The sequence below is a fragment of the Ranitomeya variabilis genome, chromosome 1 (assembly GCF_051348905.1).
Source record: "Ranitomeya variabilis isolate aRanVar5 chromosome 1, aRanVar5.hap1, whole genome shotgun sequence".
In the NCBI taxonomy this organism is placed as follows: Eukaryota; Metazoa; Chordata; class Amphibia; order Anura; family Dendrobatidae; genus Ranitomeya; species Ranitomeya variabilis.
The window spans coordinates 365,308,371-365,332,241 of record NC_135232.1 but is presented as its reverse complement, the minus strand read 5'-3'; the positions used below and the strand labels follow the sequence as shown (position 1 = coordinate 365,332,241).

At 49.7% G+C, this 23,871-nt stretch overlaps 2 long non-coding RNA genes across 2 annotated transcripts in view; one reads left to right on the top strand and one right to left on the bottom strand.

The window, feature by feature from the left end:
* LOC143794026 (uncharacterized) overlaps positions 1–11,984 on the bottom strand; it is a 115,131-nt gene extending 103,147 nt beyond the window's left edge. Inside the window, exon 1 of the long non-coding RNA XR_013220389.1 lies at positions 11,789–11,984. This is a non-coding gene — a long non-coding RNA (uncharacterized LOC143794026). The remainder of the gene's footprint in view (positions 1–11,788) is intronic.
* LOC143759844 (uncharacterized) overlaps positions 1–23,871 on the top strand; it is a 279,692-nt gene that overhangs the window by 117,378 nt on the left and 138,443 nt on the right. The window lies entirely within an intron of this gene.

The window sequence follows — 23,871 nt, the reverse complement described above, 5'->3', positions numbered from 1 at the left end:
CGATGCCCTCCGAGTTGGGGTGTGGCCTCCGCCGGTACTCTCCGAATTGGGTTGTGGCCTCTGGTACCCTCTAAATTGCGGTGTGGCCTCTGTTACCCTCCCAATTGGGGTGTGGCCTCAGAGTACCCTCCAAGTTGGAGTGTGGCTTCCGCTACCCTCTGAGTTGGGGTGTGGCCTTTGCTACCTTCCAAGTTGGAGTGTGGCCTCTTCTATCCTCTGAGTTGGGGTGTGGCCTCCGCTACCCTTCAAGTTGGGGTGTGGCCTCTGATAATTTCCAAGTTGGGTTTAGGCCTCTGATACCCTCTCCGAGCCCCATGGGGTGTGTGGTATTCTGCCCTCCGAGTTGGGGCAGCCTTTGGTACCCCCCGAGTTTGGGTGTGGCCTTTGGTACCCTCCGAGATGGGGTGTGGCCTCCAGTACCCTTTGAGTTGGGTGTGGTCTACGGTACCCTCCGAGTCTCTGTTACCCTCAGAATTGGGGCGTGGACTCCGTCTCAGGCACCCTCGAGTTGGAGTGTGGCCTTTGAGTACCCTCCGATTTGGGGTGTGACTCTTGTACCCTCCGAATTGTGGTGTCCCGAAATTGAGGTGTGGCCTCCAGAGGTCCCAGTCACCATCCGAATTGGGGTGTGGCCTCCGCTACCCTCCAAGTTTGGGTGATGTCTTCAGTACTCTTCGAGCAGGGGCGTGGCCTCTGCCTTCTACTGCTACCCTCTGAGTTTGGGTGTGGCCTTTTGGGGTTTGGCCTCCGATACAATCCAAATTCTGGTGTTGTCTACGGTACCCTCCAAGTTGGGGTGGGGTGTGGTCCGATACCCTCATAGTAGGGGTGTGGCCTCCGGTACCCTCCAAGTTGGGGTGTGACCTCCGGTACCCCCCAAATTTGAGTGTGGCCTCCGAGTACCCTCTGAAATGAGGTGTAGCCTCCAATACCCTATGAGATGGGGTGTGGCCTCTGATGCCCTCCGAATTGGGATGTGGCCTCCGATACTCGCCGAGTTTGGGTGTGGTCTTCAATACCCTTCGAGCTGGGGTGTGGCCTCCGATACCCTCCAAGTTGGGGTGTAGTCTTCGGTACCCTCCAAATTTGGGTGTGGCCTCTGTTACCCTCTAAATTTGGGGGTGGCTTCCGAGTACCCATCGAATTGGGGTGTAGCCTAAAGTATACTCAGAGTTGGAGTGTGGACTCCAATACCCTCTGATTTAAAGTGTGGTTTCCGTACCCTCCAAATTTGGGTGTGGCCTCCGACACCCTTCGAGTTGGGGTGTGGCCTCCGGTACCCTCCGAGATTGGGTGTGGCCTTCGGTACCCTTCGAGCTGGGGTGTGGCCTTCGATACCCTCCAATTTGGGGTGTAGCTTTCCATAAACTGAGTTTGGGTGTGGCCTCTTGGGGTGTGACCTCCAATTCCCTCTGAATTCTGGTGTGGCCTCATGTCCCCTCCGAGTTGGGGTGTGGCCTCCGCTAACCTGTGAATTGGGGTGTGGCCTCCAATACCCTCTGAGTTGGGGTGTGACCTCCGCTACCCTCTGAATTGGGGTGTGGCATTTGGTACACTCCAAATTGGGATGTGGCCTCCGGTACTCTCCCAATTGGGGTGTTGACTCTGAGCACCCTCTCAGTTGGGGTATAGCCTCCACTACCCTCTGAAATGGGGTGTGTCCTCCGCTATCCTCCAAGTTGGTGTGTGACCTCCGCTACCCTCCGAGCTGGGATGTGACCTCAAATACCCCCCGAGTTTGGGTGTGGCCTCTGATACCTTCCGAGTTGGGGTGTAGCCTTCGGTACCCTCTGAGATTGAGTGTGGCCTCTTGGGGTGTGGCCTCCGATACCCTCTGAATTCTGGTGTGGTCTCTGGTACCCTCCGAGTTGGGGTGTGGCCTTCGGTACCCTCCAAGTAGCTAGGGTGTGGCCTCCAATACCCTGGGTTAGGGTGTAGCATCCGCTACCCTCCGAGCAGGGGTGTGGCCTCCAAAACCCTCCGAGTTGGGGTGTGGCCTCCGGGTACCCTGAGTTGAGGTGTCGCCTCCGCTACCTTCCGAGCTGGGGTGTATTGCCTCGGAGTTGGAGTGTGGCCTTTGGGTACCCTCCGATTTGGGGCGTGCCTCTTGTACCCTCCGAAGTGTGGTGTCCCGAATTGAGGTGTGGCCTCCAGAGGTCCCAGGCACCCTCTGAGTTGGGGTGTGGCCTCTGCTATCCCTCCAAGTTTGGGTGTTGTCTTCAGTACCCTTCGAGCAGGGGTGTGGCCTCTGCCTTCTACTGCTACCCTCTGAGTTTGGGTGTGGCCTATTGGGGTTTGGCCTCCGATACAATCCAAATTCTGGTGTTGCCTCCGGTACCCTCTGAGTTGGGGTGGGGTGTGGTCCGATACCCTCATAGTAGGGGTGTGGCCTCCGCTACCCTCCAAGTTGGGGTGTGACCTCCGGTACCCTTTGAGCTGGGGTGTGGCTTCCTATACCCTCCGAGTTGGGAAGTGGCCTTCAGAACCCTTGGGGTGTGGCCTCTGTACCCTCCGAATTGAGGTGTGTCCTCTGGTACCCACCCTCCGAGTTGGGGTTGTTGCCTCCGGTACCCTCTGAATTTGGGTGTGGCCTTTAGTACCCTTCGAGTAGGGGCGTGGCCTTTGATACCGTCCGAGTTGGAATGTAGCCTTCTACCGGTACCCTATGAGTTTGTGTGTGGCCTCTTGGGGATTGGCCTCCGATACAATCCAAATTCTGGTGATGAATTCCGGTACCCTCCAAGATGGGTTTGGCGCGTGGAACACTCCAGTTCGGGGTGTGGCATCCGATACCCTGGGGTGTGGCCTCCTACTTTCCAAGTTGGGTACCCTGCGAGTTGGGGTGTGGCTGAGTAGGAGTGTGGCCTTCGGCACCCTCCCGAGTTGGGGTGTGGTTTGGCCTTCGGTACCCTCCAAGTTGAGGTGTTGCCCTCTGAATTGGTGTGTGGCCTCTGGGTACCCTTGGTGTTGGGTTGTCGCCTCCGCTACCCTCCGAGTTGGGGTGTGGCCTCCGCTACCCTCCAAGCTGGGGTGTAGCTTTCTCTGAGAGTACAGTGGTGTGTGGCCTCCGCTACCATCTGAATTGAAGTGTTGCCCTCTGAATTGGTGTGTGGCCTCTGGGTACCCTTGGTGTTGTGGTGTCGCCTCCGCTACCCTCCGAGTTGGAGTGTGGCCTCCGCTACCCTCCGAGCTGGGGTGTGGCCTCCGATACCCTCCGAGCTGGGGTGTGGCCTTTGGTACCCTCTGAGTTGGGATGTAGCCTTCAGTACCTTCCGAGTTGGGGTGTGGCCTCTGGTACCCTCCAAATTGGGGTGTGGCCTCTGGTAACCTCCAAATTGGGGTGTGGCCTCTGGTACCCTTCCAGCCTCCCAGTACTCTTAGAGTTGGAATTTGGCTTCAGCTACCCTCTGAGTTGGGGTATATATAGCATCTTATACCCTACGAGTTGGGGTGTGGCCTTTGGTTCCCTCCGAGTTGGGGCAGGCCTCCGATACCCTCTGAGTTAGGGTGTGACCTACAACCGGTAGCTTTGGTGCTGGGGTGTAGCGTCTGGTACCTTCCAAGCAGGGGTGTGGCCTGGTACCCTCCAAGTTGGAGTATCGCCTCCGCTACCCTCCGAGCTGAGGTGTGGCCTCCATGTACCCTCCGAGTTGGGGTGTGGCCTCCGCTACCCTCCGAGTTGGGGTGTAGCCTCCACTACCCTCTGAGCTTGGGTGTGGCCTTTGTAACCCTCTGAATTGAGGTGTTGCCTTCGAATGCACTCCGATTTGGGGTGTGACCTCTGGTACCCTCCATGTTGCGGTGTGGCCTCTGGGCACCCTCTGAGTTGAAGTGTGGCCTCTGGGTACCCTCCAAATTAGGGTGTGTCATCCGGTTCCCTCCAAGTTGGGGTGTGGCCTTTGATACTCTCCAAGTTGGGGTGTAGTCTTCGGTACCCTTCGAGCTGGGGCGTGTCCTCCGATACCCTTCGAGTTGGGATGTGGCAACCGGTACCCTCCGAGAATGGGTGTGGTCTTCGGTACCCTCCAAGCTGGAGTGTGGCCTCCGATACCCTTTGAGTTGGGGTGTAGTCTTTGGTACCCTCTGAGTTTGGGTGTGGCCTCTTGGGGTATGACCTCCAATACCCTTTCAATTCTGATGTGGCCTCCGCTACCTTTCAAATTGGAGTGTGGTCTCTGGTTCCCTCCGAATTGGGGTGTAGCCTTTGATACCCTCCGAGTTGGGGTGTGGCCTCTTGGGGTGTGGCCTTTGTAACCCTCTGAGTTGGGGTGTTGCCTTTGAGTGCAGTCCGATTTGGGGTGTGACCTCTGGGCACCCTCTGAGTTGGGGTGTGGCCTCTGGGCACCCTCTGAGTTGGGGTGTGGCCTCTGGGTACCCTCCGAGTTGGGGTGTTGCTTCCAGTACCCTCCTTGTTGGAGTGTTGCCTCCGCTACCATCTGAATTGGGGTGTGGCATCCTGTTCCCTCCGATTTGGGGTGTGGCCTTTGATACTGTCCGACTTGGGGTGTAGTGTTCGGTAGCCTTCGAGCTGGGGTGTGGCCTCTGATACCCTCCGAGTTGGGGAATGGCCTCCGTTACCCTCCAAATTTGAGTGTGGCCCCCGAGTACCCTCTGAAATTGGGTGTAGCCCCCAAAACCCTAAGAGTTGGGGATATGGTCTTCGGTACCCTTCAAGCTGGGGTGTGGCCTCCGATACCCTCTGAGTTGGGATGTGGCGTCAGATATACTCCAAGTTTGGGTGTGGTCTTCGGTACCCTTCGAGCTGGGGTGTGGCCTCCGATACCCTCCGAGTTGGGGTGTAGTCTTCGGTACCCTCTGAGTTTGGGTGTGCTCTCTTGGGATGTGGCCTCCCATACCCTTTCAATTCTGGTGCGACCTCCTCTACCATCTGAATTGGAGTGTGACCTCCGGTTCCATCCGAGTTGGGGTGTGGCCTTTGATACTCTCCAAGTTGGGGTGTGGCCTTTTGGGGTGTGGCCTCCACTACCCTCCAAGTTGTGGTGTGGCCTCGGTTACCCTCCAAAGTTGAGTGTGGCCTCCGAGTACCCTCTGAAATGAGGTGTAGCCTCCGATACCTATGAGTAGGGGTGTGGCCTCCGTTACTCTCCGAGTTGGGGTGTGGTCTTCGGTACCCTTCGAGCTGGGGTGTGGCCTCCAATGCCCTCCGAATTGGGATGTGGCCTCCGATACTCTCCGAGTTTGGGTGTGGTCTTCGGTACCCTTCGAGCTGGGGTGTGGCCTCCGATACCCTCAAGGTTGGGGTGTAGTCTTCGGTCCCCTCTGAGTTTGGGTGTGGCCTCTTGGGGTATGTCCTCCAATACCCTCCAAATTTGGGTGTGGCCTCTGTTACCCTCTAAATTTGGGTGTGGCCTCAGTGACCTTTCAATTTTGGGTGTGGCTTCCGAGTACCCATCGAATTGGGGTGTAGCCTAAAGTACACTCAGAGTTGGAGTGTGGACTCCAATACCTTCCGATTTAAAGTGTGGTTTCCATACCCTCCAAATTTGGGTGTGGCCTCCGATACCCTCCGAGTTGGGGTGTGGCCTCCGGTACCCTCCGAGATTGGGTGTGGCCTTCGGTACCCTTCGAGCTGGGGTGTGGCCTCCGGTACCCTCCAAGTTGGGGTGTAGCTTTCCGTAAACTGAGTTTGGGTGTGGCCTTTTGGTGTGTGGCCTCTGATTCCCTCTGAAATCTGGTGTGGCCTCATGTCCTCTCTGAGTTGGGGTGTGACCTCCACTACAATTTGAATTGGGGTGTGGCCTTTAATACACTTCAAATTGGGATGTGGCCTACGGTACCCTCTCAATTGGGGTGTTGACTCCGAGTACCCTCTCAGTTGGGGTATGGCCTCCACTACCCTCTGAAATGGGGTGTGTCCTCCGCTATCCTCCAAGTTGGTGTGTGACCTCCGCTACCTTCTGAGCTGGGATGTGGCCTCAAATACCCTCCGAGTTTGGGTGTGGCCTTCGGTACTCTTCGAGCTGGGGTGTGGCTTCTGATACCTTCCGAGTTGGGGTGTAGCCTTCGGTACCCTCTGAGTTTGGGTGTGGCCTCTGATACCCTCTGAATTCTGGCGTGGTCTCTGGTACCCTCCGAGTTGGGGTGTGGCCTTCGGTACCCTCCAAGTAGCTGGGGTGTGGCCTCCGATACCCTCTGAGTTAGGGTGTAGCATCCACTAGCCTCCGAGCAGGGGTGTGGCCTCCAAAAACCTCCGAGTGGCAGTGTGGCCTCCGGGTACCCTCTGAGTTGAGGTGTCGCCTCTGCTACCCTCCGAGCTGGGGTGTGGACTCCGGTACCCTCCAAGTTGGGGTATATATAGCATCTTATACCCTACAAGTTGGGGTGTGGCCTTTGGTACCCTCTGAGTTGGGACAGGCCTCCGATACCCTCTGAATTAGGGTGTGACCTACAACTGGTAGTTTGTTGCTGGGGTGTGGCGTCTGGTACCCTCCAAGCAGGGGTGTGGCCTGGTACCCTCCGAGTTGGAGTATCGCCTCCGCTACCCTCCGAGCTGAGGTGTGGCCTCCATGTACCCTCCGAGTTGAGGTGTGGCCTCCATGTACCCTCCGAGTTGGAGTGTGGCCTCCGCTACCCTCCGAGTTGGGGTGTGGCCTCCACTACCCTCTGAGCTTGGGTGTGGCCTTTGTAACCCTCTGAATTGAGGTGTTGCCTTCGAATGCACTCCGATTTGGGGTGTGACCTCTGGTACCCTCCATGTTGGGGTGTGGCCTCTGGGCACCCTCTGAATTGAAATGTGGCCTCTGGGTACCCTACGAATTAGGGTGTGTCATCCGGTTCCCTCCAAATTGGGGTGTGGCCTTTGATACTCTCCCAGTTGGGGTGTAGTCTTCGGTACCCTTCGAGCTGGGGTGTGGCCTCTAATACCCTCCGAGTTGGGATGTGGCCTCTGGTATCCTCCGAGATTGGGTGTGATCTTTGGTACCCTTCAAGCTGGAGTGTGGCCTCCCATACCCTCCGAGTTGGGGTGTAGTCTTCGGTACCCTCTGAGTTTGGGTGTGCCCTCTTGGGGTGTGGGCTCTAATACCCTTTCAATTCTGGTGTGGTCTCCGCTACCATCTGAATTGGAGTGTGGCCTCCGGTTCCCTCTGAGTTGGGGTGTGGCCTTTGATACCCTACGAGTTGGGGTGTGGCCTCTTGGGGTGTGGCCTCCACTACCCTCCAAGTTAGGGGTGTGGTCTCCATTAACCTTTCAAATTTGAGTGTGGCCTCCGAGTACCCACTGAAATGGGGTGTAGCCTCCGATACCCTACGAGTTGAGGTGTGGCCTCTGTTACCCTCCGAGTTTGGGTGTGGTCTTTGGTACCCTTTGAGATGGGGTTTGGCCTCCGATACCCTCCAAGTTGGGGTGTAGTCTTCGGTACTCTCTGAGTTTGGGTGTGGCCTCTTGGGGTGTGGCCTCCAATACTCTCCAAATTTGGGTGTGGCCTCCATTACCCTACAAATGTGCAAATGTGGGTGTGTCCTCAGTTACCCTCCAAATTTGCGTGTGGCTTCGGAGTACCCACCAAACTTGGGTGTAGCCTAAAGTACCCTCAGATTTGGAGTGTGGACTCCAATACCCTCCGAGTTAAAGTGTGGTTTCCGTACCCTCCAAATTGGGGTGTGGCCTCCTCTACCTTCTGAGCTGAGGTGTGGCCTCTGAAACCCTCCGAGTTGAGGTGTCGACTCTGCTACTATCCGAGCTGAGGTGTGGCCTCCATGTACCCTCCGAGTTGGGGTGTGGCCTCCGCTACCCTTTGAGTTGGGGTGTGGCCTCCACTACCCTCTGAGCTGAGGTGTGGCCTTTGTAACCCTCTGAGTTGGGGTGTTGCCTTCGAGTGCCCTCCGATTTGGGGTGTGACCTCTGGTGCCCTCTATGTTGGGGTGTGGCCTCTGGGTACCCTCCGAGTTGGGGAGTTGCCTCCGGTACCCTCCTTGTTGGAGTGTGGCCTTCGCTACCATCCAAATTGGGGTGTGGCATCCGATTTCCTCCGAGTCAGGGTGTGGCCTTTGATACTCTCCGAGTTGGGGTGTAGTGTTCGGTACCCCTTGAGCTGGGGTGTGGCCTCCGACTACCCTCCGAAATGGGGTGTAGCCTCTGATACCCTCCGAGTTGGGGTGTGGCCTCCGTTACCCTCTGAGTTTGGGTGTGGTCTTCGGTACCCTTTGAGCTGGGGTGTGGCCTTTGATACCCTGAGTTGGGATGTGGTCTTCAGTACCCTTCAAGCTGGAGTGTGGCCTCAGATACCCTCCGAGTTGGGGTATAGTCTTCGGTACCCTATGAGTTTGGGTGTGACCTCTTGGCGTGTTGCCTCCCATACCCTTTCAATTTTGGTGTGGCCTCCACTACCATCCGAATTCGAGTGTGGCCTCCGGTTCTCTCCAAGTTGGGGTGTGGCCTTTGATACCCTCCGAGTTGGGGTGTGGCCTCCACTACCCTCCAAGTTGGGGTGTGGCCTCAGTTACCTTCCAAATTTTAGTGTGGCCTCCGAGTACCCTCTGAAATGGGGTGTAGCCTCCGATACCCTACAAGTTGGGGTGTGACCTCCGATACCCTCCGAGTTTGGGTGTCGTCTTTGGCACCCTTTGAGCTGGGGTGTGGCCTCCAATACCCTCCGAATTGGGATGTGGCCTCCAATACCCTCCGAGTGTGGGTGTTGCCTCCGGTACCCTCCTTGTTGGAGTGTGGCCTCCGATACCATCCGAGTTGGGGTGTGGCCTCAGTTACCCTTCAAATTTGGGTGTGGCCTCAGTTACCCTCCAAATTTTGGGTGTGGCTTCCGAATACCCATCGAATTGGGGTGCAGCCTAAAGTACCCTCAGAGTTGGAGTGTGGACTCCAATACCCTCCAAGTTAAAGTGTGGTTTCCGTACCCTCCAAATTGGAGTGTGGCCTCCGATACCCTCAGAGTTGGGGTGTAGTCTTCGGTACCCTGAGTTTGGGTGTGGCCTCTTGAGGTGTGGCCTCCGTTACCCTCCAAGTTGGGGTGTGGCCTCTGTTACCTTCCAAATTTGGGTGTGGCCTCCGAGTACTCCCTGAATTGGAGTGTAGCCTCCAGTACCCTCTGCGTTGGGGTGTGGACTCTTGGGGTGTGGCTTCTGGTACCCTCCGAGTTAGGGTGTGGCCTCCGATTTGGTGTGTGGTTTCCGGTACCCTCCGAATTTGGGTGTGGCCTCCGGTACCCTCCTAGTTTGGGGTGTGGCCTTTGGTACCCTCCTAGTTTGGGGTGTGGCCTCTGGTACCTTCCATATTGGGATGTGGTCTCCCCTACCCTCCCAATTGGGGTTTGGCCTCTGATTACCCTCAGAGTTGGGGTGTGGCCTCTGGTGCACTCTGAGTTGGGGTGTGGTCTTGGGGTGTGGTCTACGGTACCTTCCAAGTTGGGATGTCGTCTCTGGTACCCTTCGAGTTTGGGTGTGGCCTCCGGGTACTCTCCAAGTTGGGTTGTGGCCTCTGACTACCCTCCAAGTTGGGGTGTGGCCTCCGGTACTCTCCAAGTTGGGGTGTGGCCTCCGATCCCCTCCCATCTGGGGTGCAGCCTCCCATACCCTCCAAGTTCGGGTGCGGTCTTTGGTCCCCTCTGAGCTAGGGTGTGTCCTCTGGTCCCTTCACACACACACAGAGAACAGGAGGTCACAAAGCAACACATAGGGGCCGGGTAATTCAACACACATGGGCTGGGCTGGAGGGCACACACCAACACAGATACTGGAACCCATTTGTTCTATACTGAATAGTTTTTCCAGCTTTTTTTCTTTATCATTTTCCACTCCAGGAGTTTTCCCACCAACAGTAAATTCTAATCAACATTTGACTTAAAGGGAACCTGTCACCCCGTTTTTTCCGTATGAGATAAAAATACCGTTAAATAGGGCCTGAGCTGTGCATTACAATAGTGTATTTTGTGGACCCTGATTCCCCACCTATGCTGCCGAAATACGTTACCAAAGTAGCCGTTTTCGCCTGTCAATCAGGCTGGTCTGGTCGGATGGGCGTGGTGACATCGCTGTTTTTTCCCCCAGATCTTGCTTAGTTTTTCATTGGTGGCGTAGTGGTTTGCGCATGCCCAAGTGCCGAATCCACTGCAGAGTTGTGAGGAAAAAGAGCGCGATCTGTGCTATTACCCTGGTGATCGGTGGGGGCGGCCATCTTCCTGTGGCCGCGCGTGCGCAGATGGAGCGCTCTGCTGCCGGGGCTTTAGGAAAATGGCCGCAGGATGCCGCGCGTGCGCAGATGGAGATCGCAACGGCCATTTTCCTGAAGCCGAGATGCAAACTCTCCTTCAGGAAAATGGCCGCCGCGATCTCCATCTGCGCATGCGCGGCATCCCGCGGCCATTTTCCTGAAGCCCCGGGCAGCAGAGCGCTCCATCTGCGCACGCGCGGCCACAGGAAGATGGCCGCCCCCACCGATCACCAGGGTAATAGCGCAGATCGCGCTCTTTTTCCTCACAACTCTGCAGTGGATTCGGCACTTGGGCATGCGCAAACCACTACGCTACCAACGGAAAAATAAGCAAGATCTGGGGGAAGAAACAGCGATGTCAGCACGCCCATCTGACCAGACCAGCCTGATTGACAGGCAAAAACGGCGACTTTGGTAACATATTTCGGCAGCATAGGTGGGGAATCAGGGTCCACAAAATACACTGTTGTAATGCACAGCTCAGGCCCTATTTAACGGTATTTTTATCTCATACGGAAAAAACGGGGTGACAGGTTCCCTTTAATAGAGCTTTGAATAATAATAAGTTCCTCAATTGGATGTGTTTAAAAAAATGTTAATCATATAAATGTGCCCCTGCTTTGTACTGACAGTCTGATCATGCTACAGCTCCTGGGCAGAGGAGGAAGTAAAAGAGCATACAGACATTATAGCCGGTGATCACAGCTGAGGTAAAACATTGCTTAAAAATAGGCAGTGAAATATTTTGCCTCACAGAAAGAATCAGCTGTGATCCCTGCTGTCATGCCTGTATACTTTCTTGCTTCCTCCCCTGCCCAGGAGCTGTGGTATGATGTAGTATGGTTCCTGCATGGTAAGACACAGCCATTACACAGTACACAGCAGGGGCACATTTATGAGATTGTCTCAGCACAGGAACGTTTCTTTACAAATCCAATTGTGGAACTTATTATTATTGCAAGATCTTTTATTTAAAATGTACTTTGTTAGTGGAAAAACCCCTTTAATCTTGCAGAGAAAAACTTCAGCTTCTGAAAAAACCTTTTTGGCGTCAGGTGCAGAATATCAGTGATGTCTTTGTGTTCACACTTTGTAACCTGGATCCTGCACAGGGTTCACCAGTAATGGAGGAGTTCTTTATACTGAGTGCACAGACCTGAGCGACCCCTGTGAGTCTGGTATCAGGCACACTACTACATTACCGGGACACATCCAGCCATATTACAGTCAATATAGTCACATTTTCCTCAAGCTTAAAAGGGTTGGTCTGATAGTGATGGGTGCTGGTGACCCAGTGAGAGCTGCTTGCAGTCTCATGGGGACAAAAATAGCTGTTGTCTGTGACTGATGAAACTAAATGTTAGACATCCACCCTCAATAATTCTGCTATTGGCTGACTGCAAGTGGACGGGGTTTCATCCACATTTGTTTCTGTTGATTTTACTATAATTACACAGGTTAGCATATAATAAATTGGGATCTGTTTGGAATCCAAATGATCCATCTCTCCAAAAAATGGCCGGACTGCCCATCACTAGTCCTATACTTCACAAGTCCCTGTCATGAGAACCACCTGCCCCAGAGAGGCTCCTGTGGACTTACCTTGCTTTCTCTCATCCCTGAGCTGCTGTCCTGATCACTTGGTCTCTGTGTTCTGACTTCCTGTGATGTCACGTCACCTTATCTCTGAGTTCCGGTCTCTGGAGTCTATTGTGACATCACAGTCACGTGACATCATACCGTGTGGTGTGTGGGGTTCCATCCACCAGCTCCTGTGCAGTATGTACACCCCTGCTATATACCTATGTAATATATACACACCCTGCTGTATACCCATGTAATGTACAATATATATATACATACACCCCTGCTATGTACCTAATATACGTATACACACCCTGCTGTATACCCATATAATGTACAGTATATATATGTACACCCCTGCTATATATCTGGGTAATATAAACACACCCTGCTGTATACCACTATAATCTACAGTATATATATATATATGTACACCCCTGCTATATACCTGAGTAATATATACACACCCTGCTGTATACCACTAAAATGTACAGTATATATATATGTACACCCCTGCTATATACCTGAGTAATATAAACACACCCTGCATATACCACTATAATGTACAGTATATATATATATATATATATATATATATATATGTACACCCCTGCTATATACCTGAGTAATATAAACACACCCTGCATATACCACTATAATGTACAGTATATATATATATATATATATATATATATATATATATATATATATATATATATATATATACACCCCTGCTATATACCTGAGTAATATAAACACACCCTGCATATACCACTATAATGTACAGTATATATATATGTACACCCCTGCTATATACCTGAGTAATATAAACACACCCTGCTGTATACCACTATAATGTACAGTATATATATATATGTACACCCCTGCTATATACCTGAGTAATATAAACACACCCTGCATATACCACTATAATGTACAGTAAATATATATGTGTACACCCCTGCTATATACCTGAGTAATATAAACACACCCTGCATATACCACTATAATGTACAGTATATATACAGTGCCTACAAGTAGTATTCAACCCCCTGCAGATTTAGCAGGTTTACACATTTGGAATTAACTTGGCATTGTGACATTTGGACTGTAGATCAGCCTGGAAGTGTGAAATGCACTGCAGCAAAAAAGAATGTTATTTCTTTGTTTATTTTTTTTTTAAATTGTGAAAAGTTTTTTCAGAGGGTCATTTATTATTCAACCCCTCAACCCACCAGAATTCTGTTTGGTTCCCCTAAAGTATTAAGAAGTAGTTCAGGCACAAAGAACAATGAGCTTCACATGTTTGGATTAATTATCTCTTTTTCCAGCCTTTTCTGACTATTTAAGACCCTCCCCAAACTTGTGAACAGCACTCATACATGGTCAACATGAGAAAGACAAAGGAGCATTCCAAGGCCATCAGAGACAAGATCGTGGAGGGTCACAAGGCTGGCAAGGGGTACAAAACCCTTTCCAAGGAGTTGGGCCTACCTGTCTCCACTGTTGGGAGCATCATCCGGAAGTGGAAGGCTTATGGAACTACTGTTAGCCTTCCATGGCCTGGACAGCCTTTGAAAGTTTCCTCCCGTGCCGAGGCCAGGCTTGTTCGAAGAGTCAAGGCTATCCCAAGGACAACAAGGAAGGAGCTCCGGGAAGATCTCATGGCAGTGGGGACATTGGTTTCAGTCAATACCATAAGTAACGTACTCCACCGCAATGGTCTCCGTTCCAGACGAGCCCGTAAGGTACCTTTACTTTCAAAGCGTCATGTCAAGGCTCGTCTACAGTTTGCTCATGATCACTTGGAGGACTCTGAGACTGACTGGTTCAAGGTTCTCTGGTCTGATGAGACCAAGATCGAGATCTTTGGTGCCAACCACACACGTGACGTTTGGAGACTGGATGGCACTGCATACGACCCCAAGAATACCATCCCTACAGTCAAGCATGGTGGTGGCAGCATCATGCTGTGGGGCTGTTTCTCAGCCAAGGGGCCTGGCCATCTGGTCCGTATCCATGGGAAGATGGATAGCACGGCCTACCTGGAGATTTTGGCCAAGAACCTCCGCTCCTCCATCAAGGATCTTAAGATGGGTCGTCATTTCATCTTCCAACAAGACAACGACCCAAAGCACACAGCCAAGAAAACCAAGGCCTGGTTCAAGAGGCAAAAAATCAAGGTGTTGCAGTGGCCTAGTCAGTCTCCTGACCTTAACCCAATTGAAAACTTGTGGAAGGAGCTCAAGATTAAAGTCCACATGAGACACCCAAAGAACCTAGATAACTTGGAGAAGATCTGCATGGAGGAGTGGGCCAAGATAACTCCAGAGACCTGTGCCGGCCTGATCAGGTCTTATAAAAGACGATTATTAGCTGTAATTGCAAACAAAGGTTATTCCACAAAATATGAAACCTAGGGGTTGAATAATAATTGACCCACACTTTTATGTTTAAAATTTATAAAAATTTAACTGCGCAACAAAACTTTTTGGTTTGTAAGATTTATGCATCTGTTAATAAATCCTGCTCTTGTTTGAAGTTTGAAGGCTCTAACTTATTTGCATCTTATTAAACCTGCTAAATCTGCAGGGGGTTGAATACTACTCGTAGGCACTGTATATGTACACCCCTGCTATATACCTGAGTAATATAAACACACCCTGCTGTATACCACTATAATGTACAGTATATATATATATATATATATATGTACACCCCTGCTATATACCTGAGTAATATAAACACACCCTGCATATACCACTATAATGTACAGTATATATATATGTACACCCCTGCTATATACCTGAGTAATATAAACACACCCTGCTGTATACCACTATAATGTACAGTATATATATATATATATGTACACCCCTGCTATATACCTGAGTAATATAAACACACCCTGCATATACCACTATAATGTACAGTATATATATATGTACACCCCTGCTATATACCTGAGTAATATATACACACCCTGCTGTATATCCATAGTGTACAGTATAGATGTACGCCCCTGCTACAGTATATACCTGAGTAATATATACACACCCTGCTGTATACCCATATAATGTACAGCATATATGTACACCCCTGCTACATACCTGAGTAATATACATATATATACACCCTGTTGTATACCACTATATTGTGTGTGTATTGTGTGTGTATATATATATATATATATATATGTATGCCCCATGCTTTACTCCTGCATAATATATACATACTCTGCTGTATATGTGTGTGTGTGTGTATATATATATATATATATATATATATATATATATGTATATGTATATATATACATACACACACGCGCGCGCGCATGAGTGTCAGTGACCCAGTAAGAGCCGCTTGCAGTCTCATGGGAAATAAAATGGCTGTTGTCGGCAGCTGATGAAACTGACTGCCAGAAATCCACACTGCCCATCACTAGTTGTCCAATACTTCACAAGTCCCTGTCATGAGAACCACCTGCCCCAGAGAGGCTCCTGTGGACTTACCTTGCTTTCTCTCATCCCTGAGCTGCTGTCCTGATCACTTGGTCTCTGTGTTCTGACTTCCTGTGATGTCACGTCACCTTATCTTTGAGTTCCGGTCTCTACAGTCTATTGTGACATCACAGTCACGTGACATCATACCGTGTGGTGTGTGGGGTTCCATCCACCAGCTCCTGTGCAGTATGTACACCCCTGCTATATACCTATGTAATATATACACACCCTGCTGTATACCCATGTGATGTACTATATATATATATATATATATATATATATATACACATGCACCCCTACTGTATACCTGAGTAATATAGACACACCCTGCTGTATACCACTATAATGTACAGTATAAATATGTACACCCCTGCTATATATCTGGGTAATATAAACACACCCTGCTGTATAACCATATAATGTACAGTATCTATATATGTACACCCCTGCTATATACCTGAGTAATATAAACACACCCTGCTTTATACCACTATAATGTACACTATAATGTACACTATAAATATGTACACCCCTGCTATGTACCTGAGTAATATATTTACACCCTGCTGTATACCCATATAATGTACAGTATAGATGTACACCCCTGCTACAGTATATACCTGAGTAATATACACACACCCTGCTGTATACCCATATAGTGTACAGTATACATGTACACCCCTGCTATATACCTGAGTAATATATACAGTGCCTACAAGTAGTATTCAACTCCCTGCAGATTTAGCAGGTTTACACATTTGGAATTAACTTGGCATTGTGACATTTGGACTGTAGATCAGCCTGGAAGTGTGAAATGCACTGCAGCAAAAAAGAATGTTATTTGTTTGTTTATTTTATTTTTTTAAATTGTGAAAAGTCTTTTCAGAGGGTCATTTAGTATTCAACCCCTCAACCCACCAGAATTCTGTTTGGTTCCCCTAAAGTATTAAGAAGTAGTTCAGGCACAAAGAACAATGAGCTTCCCATGTTTGGATTAATTATCTTTTTTTCCAGCCTTTTCTGACTATTTAAGACCCGCCCCAAACTTGTGAACAGCACTCAAACATGGTCAACATGGGAAAGACAAAGGAGCATTCCAAGGCCATCAGAGACAAGATCGTGGAGGGTCACAAGGCTGGCAAGGGGTACAAAACCCTTTCAAAGGAGTTGGGCCTACCTGTGTCCACTGTTGGGAGCATCATCCGGAAGTGGAAGGCTTATGGAACTACTGTTAGCCTTCCATGGCCTGTACAGCCTTTGAAAGTTTCCTCCCGTGCCGAGGCCAGGCTTGTCCGAAGAGTCAAGGCTAACCCAAGGACAACAAGGAAGGAGCTCCGGGAAGATCTCATGGCAGTGGGGACATTGGTTTCAGTCAATACCATAAGTAACGTACTCCACCGCAATGGTCTCCGTTCCAGACGAGCCCGTAAGGTACCTTTACTTTCAAAGCGTCATGTCAAGGCTCGTCTACAGTTTGCTCATGATCACTTGGAGGACTCTGAGACTGACTGGTTCAAGGTTCTCTGGTCTGATGAGACCAAGATCGAGATCTTTGGTGCCAACCACACACGTGACGTTTGGAGACTGGATGGCACTGCATACGACCCCAAGAATACCATCCCTACAGTCAAGCATGGTGGTGGCAGCATCATGCTGTGGGGCTGTTTCTCAGCCAAGGGGCCTGGCCATCTGGTCCACATCCATGGGAAGATGGATAGCACGGCCTACCTGGAGATTTTGGCCAAGAACCTCCGCTCCTCCATCAAGGATCTTAAGATGGGTCGTCATTTCATCTTCCAACAAGACAACGACCCAAAGCACACAGCCAAGAAAACCAAGGCCTGGTTCAAGAGGCAAAAAATCAAGGTGTTGCAGTGGCCTAGTCAGTCTCCTGACCTTAACCCAATTGAAAACTTGTGGAAGGAGCTCAAGATTAAAGTCCACATGAGACACCCAAAGAACCTAGATAACTTGGAGAAGATCTGCATGGAGGAGTGGGCCAAGATAACTCCAGAGACCTGTGCCGGCCTGATCAGGTCTTATAAAAGACGATTATTAGCTGTAATTGCAAACAAAGGTTATTCCACAAAATATTAAACCTAGGGGTTGAATAATAATTGACCCACACTTTTATGTTTAAAATTTATAAAAATTTAACTGAGCAACAAAACTTTTTGGTTTGTAAGATTTATGCATCTGTTAATAAATCCTGCTCTTGTTTGAAGTTTGAAGGCTCTAACTTATTTGCATCTTATTAAACCTGCTAAATCTGCAGGGGGTTGAATACTACTTGTAGGCATTGTGTGTGTATATATATATATATATATATATATATATATATATATATATATATATATATATATACCCTGTTGTATACCCATATATTGTGTGTGTGTGTGTGTGTGTGTGTGTGTGTGTGTGTGTGTGTGTGTGTGTGTGTATGTATATATATATATATATATATATATATATATATATATATATGTATGCCCCATGCTTTACTCCTGCGCAATATATACATACTCTGCTGTATATATAGATAGATATAGATATATGTATAGATATATTATATATAAGCGATGAGTGTCGGCGACCCAGTAAGAGCCGCTTGCAGTCTCATGGGAAATAAAATAAAATGGCTGTTGTCGGCAGCTGATGAAACCGACTGCCAGAAATCCACACTGCCCATCACTAGTTGTCCAATACTTCACAAGTCCCTGTCATGAGAACCACCTGCCCCAGAGAGGCTCCTGTGGACTTACCTTGCTTCCTCTCATCCCTCTGTTACCTGAGCTGCTGTCCTGGTCACTTGGTCTCTGTGTTCTGACTTCCTGTGATGTCACATCACCTTATCTCTGAGTTCCGGTCTCTGGAGTCTATTGTTACATCACAGTTATGTGATATCATACCATGTTGTGTGTGGGGTTCCATATACCAGCTCCTGTGCAGTATGTACACCCCTATATACCTATGTAATATATACACACCCTGCTGTATACCCATGTAATGTACAATATATATATGTACACCCCTACTGTATACCTGAGTAATATATACACACCCTGCTGTATACCACTATAATGTGCAATATATATATATATATATATATATATACACACATATATATACATACACACACACACCCACCCCTGCTATATGCCTGAGTAATATATACACACCCTGCTGTACACCCATATAATGTACAGCGTATATATATATATATATATATATATATATACTGTGGTATCTCTTTCTGGTTGGCTGGGTGGGGGAGGAAGGATGGAAGGACTATTTCCTGTGTTCTGGAAACTGGAAGCTACTTTAGTTAATTATGCAGGATCAGGCCTACGAATTACCCTATCATCTTGGAACTGTGTATACAGAGGGAGTCTAGATAGTGCTTGAATGTCACTCACCCTCCGAGCTGACGGACGTCAGTGCTACCAAGAAAGCTACTTTGAGAGAGCGTATTTTCACGGAGGCCGATGAAATGGGCTCAAACGGGGCTTCACTCATGGCCGTGAGAACTAGGTTTAAATCTGATGGCATAAACCTATCCATAACTATTGGCCTGGACCTACCTGTCGCTTTAATAAATCTACTAACCCAGTAGTTATCGGCGATATCATAGTAAAAAAGGGCCCCAGGGCTGATACCTGAACCTTCAGGGTACTGGTGGAGAGGCCCATATCTAAACCACTCTGAAGGAACTCTAGGATCTGGGCTATTGGGACCCCTTTTCTAGCTTCCGCTCCTGAGTTGTGTAAAAAAAATGTACAGGTCCTGGTTGTAATTTATTTTCTGCTTTTAAGAAGGGTATTTATCAGGCCTGGAGAAACCCCCTTTTTGTTTTTTTTTGTAACAACCGTTCAAACTCCATGCTGTCAGATGAAGGACAGCCACTTGAGTATGGTAGACTGGGCCCTGGGATAGGAGATCTGGAACCTCTGGCAGTACCCAAGGGTCGGACACAGACATGGTCCTGAGGCATGAGAACCGTGCCCTCCTGGGCCAAAAGGGAGCGATTACTATTATCCTTGCTTTGTCCTTCCTGATCACTAGAGGTAGTAGAGATAAGGGAGGGAAGGCATAGGCTAGACTGAAGTCCCATTTTATGAGGAAGGCATCCACTGCTAGCGGGTTTTCTTTGGGATCCAGTAAGCAGAACTGTTTCACTTTCCTGTTCCTTTTGGTAGCGAAGAGGTCAACATCCATCAGACCCCCCTTCCGCACAATTAGATTTAAAATGGCAGTTTTTAGAGACCATTCGCCTTGTCTCAGAAGGTTGAGACTTAAAAAGTCCGCTGCGGTATTGTCACTCCCTCTTATATGCAGAACTGGTAAAGATAGATAATGTTGTTCTGCAAGTTGGAACATGCGTTCTGTTACTTCCATCAGATGTTTGGAACGCGTTCCGCCCTGGTGGTTGATATATGCCACTGTGACCTAATTGTCAGAGAGAACTCGCACGTGAGGACCCTGCAGATATACAAGAAGTTTTTTGACTGCCCGCTCTACTGCTGTTAATTCCCTCAGGTTAGAAGACGCCTCTACCTCATGATGTTCCCATAAGCCCTGGACCATAACCTCACTCATATGAGCCCCCGAAACCTGTAGGGCTTGCATCTGTAGTGACTATTCGGGTGATATTATACTCCCAGGGAACCCCTCTAGAAAAGTTTTTCTGGTCAAACCACCACTCAAGGGATTTTACAGAGGTCCAGGATAAATCATTAGACCTTCTAAATGACCCCCCGAGAATTCTGTCATTCAACAAAACATCCCTTTGTAGTGATCTCTTATAAAACTGAGACAAATGGACCGCGAGGATGCAGGATGAGAGAGAGCCCAACAGGGACATAGCTTTTCTAAGGGACATGGTGGGGTTAGTAGAGGCGTTCTGGATCTGATAATGCAGGCAAATTAACTTGTCAGGCGGTAAACGGCACTCCTGACTCAGTGAGTCTAAAATTAGGCCCAAAAACTGTTGTACTCTTAGGGGCTGTAGGTGTGATTTCTTAATATTTAGTACCCACCCCAAATGTTCCAGGATGGACATTGACGTTTGTAGCTGCCCCAAACAATGGTCCGCTGATTTTCCTACAATAAGGAAGTCGTCAAGGTAAGGGACAATAAGGATGTCGTCATGGTAAGGGACAATAAGGGTATTGGATTCACAAAGGTGGGCCATGACCTCGGCTACAACCTTAGTGAACACACGAGGGGCAACTGCAAGGCCAAAGGGAAGGGCCCTATATTGGAAGTGCCGAACTGGTCCTTCTAAGAGAACTGCCACTCTAAGGAAACGCTGATGGGTTACATGAATGGGTACATGATAATAATCATCTTTTAGATCTAACACCACCATGAAGCAGTTTTCAAACAATAACTTTATTGTTGAACTGATGGTTTCCATTTTAAATGGACCTATTACCAGATATTTATTGAGGGCTCTTTGATTAATTATGGTTCTGAAGGAACCGTCTGGTTTTCGGACCAAAAATAGGGAAGAGTAGAAACCACCATATCTCTCCGTTTCCGGTACCTCCACCAGAACCCTTTTAAGACATAGATCATGGATTTATGATTCCAGGGCAGCTTGTTTTAAAGAAGAGGATCTGAGGGGAGTAACCTTGAACCTATTCTGAGGCACAGAGGAGAATTCTAACTGGAGTCCTGATATTAGGCTTAAGGCCCCGTCTCACATAGCGATTTACCAACGATCACGACCAGCGATACCACCTGGCCGTGATCGTTGGTAAGTCGTTGTGTGGTCGCTGGGGAGCTGTCACACAGACAGCTCTCTCCAGCGACCATCGATCAGGGGAACGACTTCGGCATCGTTGAAACTGTCTTCAACGATGCCGAAGTCCCCCTGCAGCACCCGGGTAACCAGGGTAAACATCGGGTTACTAAGCGCAGGGCCGCGCTTAGTAACCCGATGTTTACCCTGGTTACCAGCGTAAATGTAAAAAAAAAAAAACCGTACATACTCACCATCTGATGTCCGTCAGGTCCCTTGCCGTCTGCTTCCTGCTCTGACAGTGCCGCCGTACAGTGAGAGCAGAGCGCAGCGGTAACGTCACTGCTGTGCTGTGCTCTCACTTTACGGCCGGCGCTCACAGTCAGAGCAGGAAGCAGACGGCAAGGGACCTGACGGACATCAGAATGTGAGTATGTAGTGTTTGTTTTTTTTTTTACATTTACGCTGGTAACCAGGGTAAACATCGGGTTACTAAGCGCGGCCCTGCGTTTAGTAACCCGATGTTTACCCTGGTTACCAGTGAAGACATCGCTGGATCGGTGTCACACACACCGATTCAGCGATGTCAGCGGGACCGCAACGACCAAAAAAAGGTCCAGGCCATTCCGACACGACCAGCGATCTCACAGCAGGGGCCTGATCGCTGGTACGTGTCACACATAGCGAGATCGCTACTGAGGTCGCTGTTGCGTCACAAAACTTGTGACTCAGCAGCGATATCGCTAGCGATCTCGCTATGTGAGACGGGGCCTTTAGAATCCAGTTGCTGTTAGAGATCAGGGAGCAGGCCAGGTAAAAGGCCGCCAGCCTACCTCCCACGGGTACCACTAGTCATTGGGAAGATTTCTTATGGTCTCTGGAGGGGCCTTCAAACTGAAATCCTGTCCCTTTTCTCTTCCTATCATCCCATTTAGCACGCTCCCTGGAAGGCCTCCTACGACTGAACCTTCTCCTACTGAAAGGGCGTCGGTAGGAAGTGGTTGGTAGTCTAGGGAACTTCTTTTGGTCATCCCCTGCTTTCTCTAAAAGTTTGTCTAGGACTGGATCAAAAAGGTACTCTCCTTCACATGGGATGGAGCAGAATCGGGATCTGGCCTGGATATCACCAGGCCAACATTTCAGCCATAATGCCCTTTGAGCCGCATTGGACAGTCCTGCTGCTCTTGCCGCCATCCTTACAGAGTCCACTGAGGCGTCAGCTAGGAAGGCTGCAGTCCACTGAATTATAGGCAAGGCCTTTAAGATGGATTCTCGTGGGGCCCTGTCCTTTAACTGAGATTCTAGTTGATCCAGCCAGACCATTATAGATCTAGCTGTACAGGTAAAGGCTACTGCCGGTCTCAGGGAGCCAGCTGACATCTCCCAGGTCCCTTTTAGGAAGGATTCTTCCTTTTTGTCTAAAGAGTCTTTCAAGGAGCCCATGTCCTCAAAGGACAGGGAAGATTTTTTAAAGACTTTAGCCACCGCAGCATCTAGTTTCGGGGCTTTGTCCCATCTAGTTACCTCAGGAACCTCAAAGGGATATCTACGTTTAAATGCTAGAGGAAGGGACCCCTTTTTATCCGGCCTCTTCCATTCCCTGCCTTCCAAGCTCTGAATTTTACTATTAAGTGGAAAAGACCTGCGTTTTCTAGGATCTAATCGGCCGAACATTACGTCTTGTACAGAAGGTTCTGGTCTAGAATCTGCCACACCCATGGTGGCCCTGACCATTTTAATCAATGTTTCCATGCGATCCAAAGGAAAACAGAAACTGCTAGAGGAGTCCTCTGAAGATGATGAAGAAGACGACCCCGCAGAATCCTCATCCCTTCTAAGGTCTGCCGAGGAATCCGAATCTGTAAGTTTCATATTACCACCACTCCCTTTCTTCTTAGAACTCTCCAGAGATAGGGATTTTAGGGACTCATTCACCTCCTTCCTAATAATCTCCCTTAGGCTTGTGGTGAAGTCGGGTGTTTCCTCCGCCACCTGTAGGAGGAAGTATAAGGCACTGCGTTCTAGCTAAAAACTAATCCTCCCCCTCTTTGCACCCTACCATCTGCCGTACACAAGGCTGACAATCTTTTTGGGTAGGCGTCTGGCAGGGGACAGCTGCAAAGGGCACATTTCCTGTGCCTCGATTTTCCAGAACACTTCTTCCCCTAGCAGGATAAAGAAAAATAAGGGGAAGACTGCATCACAGAGTGTACTTTCACGAAGTCCTCTTACCCGTGTTGCAGATTAGTAGGTACCGGATCACGAGGGGGATATTTCTCTGCGGATGCTGCTGAATCCTCCACCCTGGCAGAGCTTCTGTGGCTGGACAGAACACTTGCCTGACCACTACCCGCTTCCTGGGACTTCTGTCAGGACTTTATATGGGGTCTCACGCAAGCATGCTGCAGGTTCTCGTGCTGCTCCAAGGAAGCTTCTGCCACGTCCATCATGGTAATGGCTCAGAGGCACTGTCTGCAGTCGTCCAGGACCTTTTATGGCACCCCCCCCCCCCCCGGATATCCAGATCAGCAGGTCTCTGGCCAGGGGTATCGCCCTCCCCTCTGGACCCGACATGCCTCCCAACTCCACGCCCCCCCCCCCCCCTTGGCCACCATCCCCCGGCGAGTCGTGACCCCGCAGTACACTGGGCAAAAGCCGGGCGGCACCCAACTTCCGGGATGGCCTTCCAGGCCCCGCCCCCAACACGTTACTATCGCGACCACCAATGAGGTCGCAGGAGCACACGAGGGGGCAGTCTAGCCACGTCACCAGCCGAGCCTCCGCACTGCCCCCAACGTCGGAACTGGAAGAGCCACAGCACGCCAGGGTGCACAGGACAGGAACGGCCGAATCCA